Below are 10,108 nucleotides of genomic sequence, written 5' to 3' on the forward strand. Positions count from 1 at the left end.
AAGGGGCAGCCACATCCCCAATTCTGCTTCTGTGCCTGACTTTGAAGGAGTCATCCCCTTTTTAACACTACTTTTGTGCTGCAAGAGATGAAAAGAGGAGGGAAGAATTGCAAATAACCGGTTTCAAACACAGTTCTCACCCACCCTCCAGAATCTCGCTTTGTGATTAGGGAAGTGTGCACACACAAAGGCCCCTTTCGAGACTCCTAGGACGCAAGCTGTGGCCCCAGGAAAACACAGTCCTTCACTCCTCAGCAGAACGATGAAAGCACAGCTGGAGAGAGATCCATTCATTCCGGATGCTAGAAAAAACCAGGGAGATTCGCACTCCAGAGCAATGGATTGTGCTCCTGTAAGCCTCAAAACTTTCTGGTGAGCCATTTAAGATAAGGGATCGGAGCAACCGAGGAACACAAGATTCTTCTAGCAATGCCACCCTGCTAACCCTTTGCGTGCTCCTGAAAGTTTTTTCTTCTTCTTCTTTTTTTAATTCTTAAAAGCTCTCAGTAAGCCAGGCAAGTTTCGGTCCTGTATAAATTCAGATGATGCAGCCACACAAAGCCCCAGAAGATTTGCAAGGGACGCGGCACCTGGTCCTTAGCTACAGAATCCGATGTGACGCTCGCAGCATTATTATTACGGTGTCTGATTTGGAATTCAAATGCCACTCAAGACAATGGCCCTTTATTAAGTTCCTGACAGTCATTACCTTGCTCTCTGGCCAGCCACAGCTCATGCACCCCTTATCCCGGGAGATGGACTCATTCTTCACCCTTCCCCACTTAGGAGTTGAACTGACCCAGGGGCCACCCAGGGAGATGCAACGTACAAAACTGAACCCACCCTGCACCCCTGCACCCCTGCACCCCGCCACCCTGCATGCCACTGTCCCCGGCTGGCTGAGCCACAAAACCAAAAGGGCTGTTTCTGCGGCTGAGCCAGGTACCTGTTGACCAGCCACCCCGCCCCCTCCACCATCCAGTTCAAATCCTCTGTTGCTGTCACTGACACATGCCTCCTGGCTCATCTGGGTGGCCCAGCCTCATTAGGAAGGGATTTGGTGCCTGTTAGTTAATTGAGGCCCGTTCCCGCCACCTGCCACTCGTGGGCCTCATCTGCACACTAACAGCTCCTAATTGTCATCATACGGCGGGGTCTCTACAACAACTTGAGAACAGATCCCGAGCAGCGCGTGCAGGCTCCGTGCTGGTCCCGGAACACTGTCACAATGTATCAAGGGGCCAGATGTGTGCAGAGGGAAAGCACCTTGGGCCAACAGCGGTGTGCAAGTTTGCTGTTTATTATACGCCCTGGGATAAGAAGTGCAGAGATGGTCTTCTCCAGGACAGTTCGCTTAGGGCAAGTAAAAACCCTCATCCGGACAGGCACAAACTCAGCTGAAAACACATGGCTCAGGCACCCGATTGCACCTGATTGCACAGCAGTTAGAAATAGTGCTGCTCATCCGTGTGCAATTCGAGCCCATGCATTTGTTTGCTTTCTCCTACTCGGAGACCAAGACACCTTTACGGTGTCAGAGCACTGTCCCATGTCCCGTTTTCAAAGAGTCTGAGTGGGAAAAAGCGCAGAGGGGAGTACCAATAGCTGACCCAGCCCCTTAGAAACGAAGAGAGAAGCAGGGAAGGAGATACAGCAGGACCAGAGGGCAAGTGTGAAACACAGAGATGAAGAGAGAGATGGGGAAAAGCAAGCTCGAGCTGAAGAGTCCGACGGGACTTTGGAGTAGGTCTGGAATACATATGGAGACAAAGTCTAAGACAGAGGGCGGAGGACTGTATCTAAAGAGAGAAAATCGGGAAGAAGGGAAAGGGGGTAGGTTCTCTCATGACAGGAAATTCTAGGATTTGGGGGCCCAGGAATCCACACTTGTAAGGAATCAATCTGGGCTAAACAGAAATCAGACTATGGGCACACCTGGGTGGCAGTCAGTTAAGCGTCTGCCTTTGGCTCGGGTCATGACCCCAGGGTCCTGGGATCGAGCCCCGCATTGGGCTCCCTGCTCAGTGGGGAGCCTGCTTCTCCCTTTGCCTTTGTCTCTCTCTCTCCCTGGCAAATAAATGAATAAAATCTTAAAAAAAAAAAAAAAAGAAATCAGACTACAGTAAGAAATAGGAGTAAGTTTCATTTGTTTGTTTGCTTGTTTGTTTTTCAACTATAAGCACGACCCCAGCACACGTCCCCAGGGTTCTGAGACAAGGCCCCTCAAGAATTCCCATCCCCAGGGTGTTTGTCAGGGTCTCCTCATCCAGAACTGGGAAGTCGTTTTTGCCTAGAGGTTTCTAACACATGTCTGTCTTATTATTCTCTCCCGGCTGGATGAGGAAATAAGAAAAACCCAGAAGGAACACCACAAGGGACGTGACACTAAAGGGGAAAAGAAAAGGGTGGGAGAACAGGAAAAGCAAAACACAAAAGCTTCCAGTATGGAATGGAAGGTTCGTGAGACACATGGCCTTCACCAACACAGACTCCACCAATGGATAAAAAATATTCCTCTGAGAGCCGGACTGCGGCAACGTCTCCTCATCCCCCATCTCTGGGCTTTCAGAAACAAATGAAAAGTAACCTAACCTGGTCGCCTGGTTTTTTAAATAAACCAAGTTATAGCAATAATTCTCTCCTTCCGGGGCGCCCGGGTGGCGCAGTCGGTGAAGTGTCAGACTCTTGATTTCGGCTCAGGTCATGGTCTCAGGGTCGTGAGATCGAACCCCATGTCGGGCTCTGTGCTCAGCTCAGAGTTTGCTTGTCCCGCTCTGCTCTTCCCCCTACCCTCTCAAATAAATAAATAAATAATCTTACAAAAAAAAATAATAACAATTCTCATCTTCCTAAGGAGAGAGAGGGAAACTGAGCAAACCCCAAAGAGGAAAAAGGTTTTAGAATTGTTAGCGGCAGAGGCCCCGCCTCCCCGCAGACAAACCTTGGGGTGAGGGCCGTCATATCCATTAAACACGCCAAAGGGCTGGAAGAGCGAAGTGACATTTTTGCCAGAACACAGAGTTCCTTACTCAGACGTACTGATTCTTTTGGTTTCCTTCATGAATATATGGATTTTTTTTTTTTTTTTTAGAAACTTGACACCACGGCTTTTCTCCTTAAGTTTTGATAAAGAACACTTGCAGTCTTTCCCCAGGGGGCCTGCTTACCCCTCACAGGCAAAGCCTGAAAATGTCCTTCTGCAGAATCTGCTCACATGTGCCTCGTCCACACTCCATTCTGCCCAAGAGGCCCTCTCTCTCTGCCCCGTCTTTCCCTGCCTGCCCCTGGCTTTGCCGCTCGCCCTCCAGCGTCCCTCTCTGGATGTCACTCACGGCTTGTCCCTGCCCGCTTCCTCCAGCCTGTGAACCCGGGGGGCCCAGTCGATGCTGCTTCCGAGAGCTGGCAGATTTCAGAGGAAAAAAAAACCGCCCCAGGAAGAAAGAATGGCAGTTTGACACCGCACTGTCACAGGGAAAACGGGCCCTGCGCGTGACCCAGGCTTGGACACCGATGCCTCATGCCCAATCACAGCTGAGGCTGCATCTGCCACGGTTCACGGACCCGCCGCTCCATGCTGGGGGACCAGATGCCTCTGTTTATGCTCCCCTCCTCCCGGCCTTCTGCCGGACGGCCGCAAGACAGAGCCGCCAGCCGTCACCGGACTTCATCTGTCTCCGCAATCCTGTCTTTCCATATATATTCTTGCCTCTGCCCCTTTCGGTCTCCCCACCCCCGCCCCCCAGATGACCAGAAGGGGTATCTCTCTCTTTTTCAAGTTTGACCCAAGAGAACAAAGCGGGAGGAAGGGCTCACCAGGAGGATGTGGCTTCCTGCCACAGGGCGGGACAGCGTGGAGTGTGCGGGGGTCTAGCCGGGAGGCCACCAGCACCCCACTCTGCCTCACCGCAACTTCCGGCTGTTTAGGATTATCACACTGAAGAGCCAGCACTGCATGCCGGCGCTCGGCCTTTTCAGCAAAACCGACCAGTCGGGCCACAAGTCAGAGGCTTCAAGAAACAGCCACAGATTTGAAGTCAGCAGCCAGCTGCCGTATCTTCAAAGGCCCTCAAGATGGGGCTGATTTTGCACTGTGACTAAGTCATCCCGGACACACGTGTCACCCCTTTCCTCTCACTCAGCCTAAGGCACGTGACTGCCACAGAGGAATGTCTGGACATCCCTTCCTGACTTGGTGAATTGGGCACACACAGTTATCCGTCCCCGGGGCACAGAGCAAACCAGGCATCCGGGGGCTGCCTCACGGGCTGCCCACCCTGCAGCCCCAGGGAGCCAGGCTGGGGCCCTGGAGTCTCCCACAGGGGACCCAGCCCACCACTCCCTGGCTCCTCCAAACACCACAGGCCCGGCAGAGAGGGAGACCGGGTGGGTTTGCACCGACAAGCACTCTGGTTTCCAAATGTGGTGGCTGTCCCTCACGTGTCAATGGTTGTCCTTCTTGAGGAACACACATCCTCATCCCGGGTCCTGAAACTCCTCCCCTTGGTCATTGTTATGACTCTTGGAAGTGCCTGGGGTTTGTTTAGGTCCTCTGACTCCGCACCGCACCCCATACCCCTTCTATCATCCCCTGCCGCCCCCATCTGGACATTTCTCTTTCCAACATTGAACTTCAGAAAGAGTTTCTGCCTAGAAATTATATCACCCACAGTGGTAGGTTTTATGGCCTTTAGAGCTCAGCTACATCACGAGTTATACTAATTTTTCCTGGGGTGGTGTGCAACTCTAACAAATACGGATTTGTTCAACTAAATTGTAACATGATAGGGGCACCTGGGTGGCTCCGTCAGTGAAGCGTCTGCCTTTGGCTCAGGTCATGGCCCCAGGGTCCTGGGATGGAGCCCCACGTCAGGCTCCCTGCTCAGTCAGGAGTCTGCTTCTCCCCCTGCTCTGTCTTTCTCTCTCAAATAAATAAATAAAATCTTTTTAAAGTTTTTTTAAAATTATATCATGATACAACCAGGCTTCAGGTACTCGACTAGGTAGTAGGCATACACAGGTAAGTGAATCAGAGCCTCTTCCCTCAAGAAATTCACAGGGGCACCAGAAAAATGTCACCAATTCATGGAAATGAAACGTGATAGGAGTCATCTGTTGAAAGTGGGATTCTGAGAAGGGACAAGTAAGTTCTGCGGGGGGAGGGGGTCACTGGAGGAAGGCTTCACTGAGATTGTGACATTTGAACTGAACCCTGAAGAGTTCAAAGGAAAACGGGAGGTGGAGGGATGGAAGGGGACATTCACAAAGACAGAGAGTGTCATTCATGTACCACAAGCAAACATGGCGCCAGATGCTGGAAACCCAAAAGTGAGTAAGACTCTGTCTCTGCCCCCAGTAAGCCTCCGACATTTGTAGAAAGTGGGCATAATGGTACTTCTGTTGAGAAATATGCTGCGAATGCCACATGGTGATTTACTGGGGTTTTGCAAAACAATTCAGGTATAACTGAGCAGTTGCCTAAATGTGAATGTCAAGTACAGACCTATACTTTGCCACATGTAGTCCTTCAAGATTCCTGAGAACTGGTATGCATGCCACAGAAAGCAAAAAAGATCCAGAGACAAAATGTATAATCCAAGTATTCAAATAATACTTACCATGCATGGAGTACTTACAAAGCACCTAAGTGCTCAGCAAATTAAAGAGGTGTATGGATTGGTATATTTGAGTTCATACAAACCAATTTATAAGCATTTCATATGATGTTGTTTTCCAAACTAGACTATATCAGTAATAATGTATATATTATTTTTTAGCCCCAAAATCTTCCTTCAGACATGGGGAGTTTTTAAATGACAATAACATTTTCAATGAACCACTTGAAGATGCATTGTACCCTGAGGATTACCTGGGACCAGCTTCAACCAGGAAACAAATCTACTTCTTCAGAGCAAGACAGGAAAACAAGGAAGCATCTTTTCACCTAGGAAAGATTGAACTAACGTGCAAAACCTAACTAAAAACAAGGGCAAGATAATTTATATTACATATAAACAGAAACAAGTGATGGTCATGAGGATCTACTTTGAATTAATAAAAACAGATGCATGTATCTGGTGCATATAAAAGAATCTAAGAATTTTACAATTTTTGACTTTTTGATTTTATGTTTTTTGATTCAAGAAACCAATCCACTGGTATTGCGGGGGCCCCTACTCCATGGGAGCAATGAATTGAAGCTCCACAAGACATCACTCTGTGCCCAGGGACTGGCACAGAGTGGGTGGTCAGTGAATGTTTGTTGAATGAATGAATGCGATGCAATCCTACCTGCTCTGATGACTACAAAGATAAATAAGTCACATCTAACGCTTTGAATGGAGAAGATACGGAATAAGTAATGGTTAAATAAACAATCTGCCAATAAAGACTTTTTATCATGGAAAGGTCTATTTTTCTTATGTAGACTCAGCATAAGAAAGTAAAAGGAGCTGTGGGGAAAGAAGAGAGGAAGGACACAGAAACAGAAGGGAACTTTCTTAAAGATCCCACTGACTCCAATTCTCCCTGCATTTCCAATGTATTCTTCTGAAACGTCACTTTGCAAATTTAATTTCAGCTTAAAATGTTTTAGCAAAAAGTAGTCAATATATTTTGGCAAAATGTCATTCGTAGAGTTCAAATAAGTGCTCTGGAGATGTGATTTCACATGAAGGGGGCCCCACCACTGAGAGACCCTAACACGACACTTATCATTTTGAAAATAGTTTAGCATCTGAGTCTTAGCTCCCCACACATGCTTAGCTCAGAGTGACACAAACACTGAGTAATTAATCCCCATGACAGCACAGGGAAGCCCTGAACAGCTCTGGGCAGCACACACCCCATGGGCATCACCACAGCTGTATTTTTAAGAATCTTCTTCTTTCTAGGACTTTCTCTGATCAGCACCTTCTCTCCCTCACTCCCTCCAAAGAAAACAAAACAAAATGAACAACCCAGGAAACGTGTCATGTGTCTGATTTCTGCTCTCTCTCTCTCTCTCTCTCTCATCAAAAGCAGAGGTGTTCATCTTGGGTGTTGATTACTGGACTCGCGGCCTGTGGTTCAGCACCAAGGACACCGCCCATGCATTAGGATGCTGCTAGGACAGATGACTCTATGGTAAAATGAGAGCTTTGGTCTAAACACCACCAAGAAAACAGCCCACCAAGAAAAGTACCTAGCCCCAACCTAATTCCAGCCTACTCTCACTGCAGTGACATTAAGGAAGGAAAAAAATTTGTGTGTCTTAAATGTAATCTATACTGAGCAAACAGCGAGTAAAATGTTTTCATTCACAGTATACCATAAAAGGCACAGATGTCAAGGTATATGGAATTTCAGAGGGCGGTCGGTACTCTTCATTTCACAAGTGATGAGACAGAGCTTCATCAAGATAGTGGGATTTTCCTTGAGTCCAGGGACAAAGAACTGTTTTCTACTGACCGCTCCTTCTAAACTTTGCTCAAATATTAGAAAATCAGCCTGATGCTAAAAATTTTTCCATTGCCCTCCTAAGAAGCTTTCCCCTGTTGATAAATTTTTTTTAATAAGTATGCATTTGAAAGAATCTCTCTTTGGGGATTTATTATAAATTAACAACTTACAAAACTTTTCTATCCCCTTCTCCCAACCCCCACCCTTGCCTCAAGATCCAGAGTTTTCACTTTTGAGACCCTCCCTGTAGTGTTAAGCCCTCCTCACACACCATCACATTAATTCTCACGGCCACCCTATAATGCAGAATATATTATTCTTATTTTTACAGGTGAGGAAAAAAAGACAAAAACAGCTAAGTAACTTGCCCAAGAGCACACAGTTAATAAATGGTAAAATAAGAATTCTCATCAGTTCTGCCTAGTCCAAACCCCTTCCATCTCCCCCATGACCCCCCAAAAGTTATTAACTGCACATGGATCCATGCCTAAAAGGGTCAGGGATGTATGAGGGAGAAAGAAAAGAACTATTTTTTAAAGTGTCTGCTATTAATGCCCATTTTATTTTAGAAGAGAACCAGTCTTCAGTTTTAAGAAATACTCTAACAAACCTCTTGGTTATGAAAGGTAAGGTCAAGGGCAGGGCTGGGAATGGGGAGGGAGTGACAAAGAGAACCCAACAGTTCTGCATAATAATAAAAAAAGGTGGGTGCTTTCAGTTTTCTCTGGATTGGCACAAATGATGGAAGTTTATTGAGAGGAATAATCTAAGAATAGTGGCAGTGGATGGGGAGCTCACTGGGAGCAACAATCCCAGGAATCCAGGAGTGATAGCCAGCAAAAGAGTGAGCTTTTGGATGATGCCAGCCCACAGCATTCAAGCCGCCCTATCACTGAGAGGATATAAGTGAAGAGCTTCAACAACAGTGATGATGGAAATCCAGTTTTAAGTTTTTCATTTGTCTGTGCTGGAATTATACTGTAGTATTCCCAAACCTTCAATAAAAATTCATTATACACTAAAAATTCATTAGCATCATGTTAGAGGTGCCTTGAGAAGTAGAGGAAGGGGGCTATGTCCATGCTTGGGGGGAGCCATGGAGATAAGGCAGTAGACAGAGTACCAGTGAGGGAATCCTCAGACATGATGGAGGGGAAAAAACCAGGGGCCAAGGCAGAGAAAGAGGTGATGGGCATTGACATGTAGGATGTAAGCTTGTCCCTCACTCCATCACATACACACACACCAGGAATCCTCAGAAACAATGAGAAGAGGACTGCATTTCTTTTTGAAAGAGAGTTCTTTTTAAACTACTTGTTCAGAAGAGTGAAGACTCCAGTAAACTTTGAATTAGTCAAATGTATTGGGTAGACTCCACCTCGTAGGAAGAACCGCTCTGGTCTGGGGCAATTAACACAAGCAGGTAAATTTTGAAGGGATAAAATGAATTTACAAATTAAAATTAGGTTTAGCCTCCTGTAAGAAACCTGGGGGGAAAAACGGCTTAGAGGAGATATCAGCTTCTTTCTGTCATGTGAGACTCTGGATTCAGACATCCAGTACTGATGTAGCTTCTCCCAATTTCCTACTCTGCCATTTTAGGGCATGGACATCATCTTCATGGTGGGAGAAAAAGGGAAGGTGGGATGCGGGGGCTAGTTACCTCTTAAGCAACGTCCTTAGAAGCTTCCGTGTCACTCTTCCATTGACATCCTAACCAATGGGCCAGAAATTAGTCATATGACCACACTTATCAGCAAGAGAAGCTGGAAAATAGTCTTAATTCCAGCAATCAGGTACCCTCTGGAAATCAGGAATTCTAAGAGGGGAGCAAGGTTTTTGGGCTTGGCAACTCAAAAGCACTGTCAATGTGACCAGGAAAGTGTCTGTTAAGGTTCAAAGCAGGAGACATTGGGCAGAGTTACAGCTCAGCCCTCATCCTCCAAATCCCAACTTCTCCTTCACCACAGCCAACCAAAACCAGCATTGAGCCAAGTTTCCCACACTCTGGGATTGAGGAAAGTTATTTGACAGGTGCCAGAATAGTTCAGCTGATCTATCTAGAATGGTCATTCTCAGCCTTGGCTTTATAAAATCCCAAACATCCCCAAAATTCCTTAGGCAGTATAGTAAAACTAATAAAACATTTTCAAAAGAAAAGTACATCCATGTTGCTTAAATTGAAATATACACATGCATCAACACACACATACACACACTATATATATTATATATATATATATTATATATACATAATAGCCCTTTTTTAAAAATAGGGGGACACCAACCCAAATAACCAATAATTGGAGGTCACAGTTCCATGATGGTAGGAATCACAGCTCCAAGGGAAAGTCAAATTTGTTTTGGTCACCTACCCAAATGCCATAAGCCTTCCCAAAGTAAATCTTTGCATTCAAAATTTCTGGTGATTATTTTGGTTTTAATTTTTTGTGAATATTGACTTAGCCATGATCTTATTTTTTGCTGTAGCATTGAAAGAAACTTAAGGGAGGCAGAAGGCAGTCTTAGAAGAGCCATATTTGCCAAAGCCACAGCTCTGCAAAAATGGTAAAATCAGGAAAAACCGAAGCCACCTGCACTGAGCTGGCCAGGGCAGGACCAGTATTTCCAGACGCCCATGACTCAGGGTTCCAATGTTGGCGGTGGTCGT

The sequence above is a fragment of the Leptonychotes weddellii genome, chromosome 1 (assembly GCF_054177405.1).
Source record: "Leptonychotes weddellii isolate Sample4059 chromosome 1, ASM5417740v2, whole genome shotgun sequence".
Classification (NCBI taxonomy): Eukaryota; Metazoa; Chordata; class Mammalia; order Carnivora; family Phocidae; genus Leptonychotes; species Leptonychotes weddellii.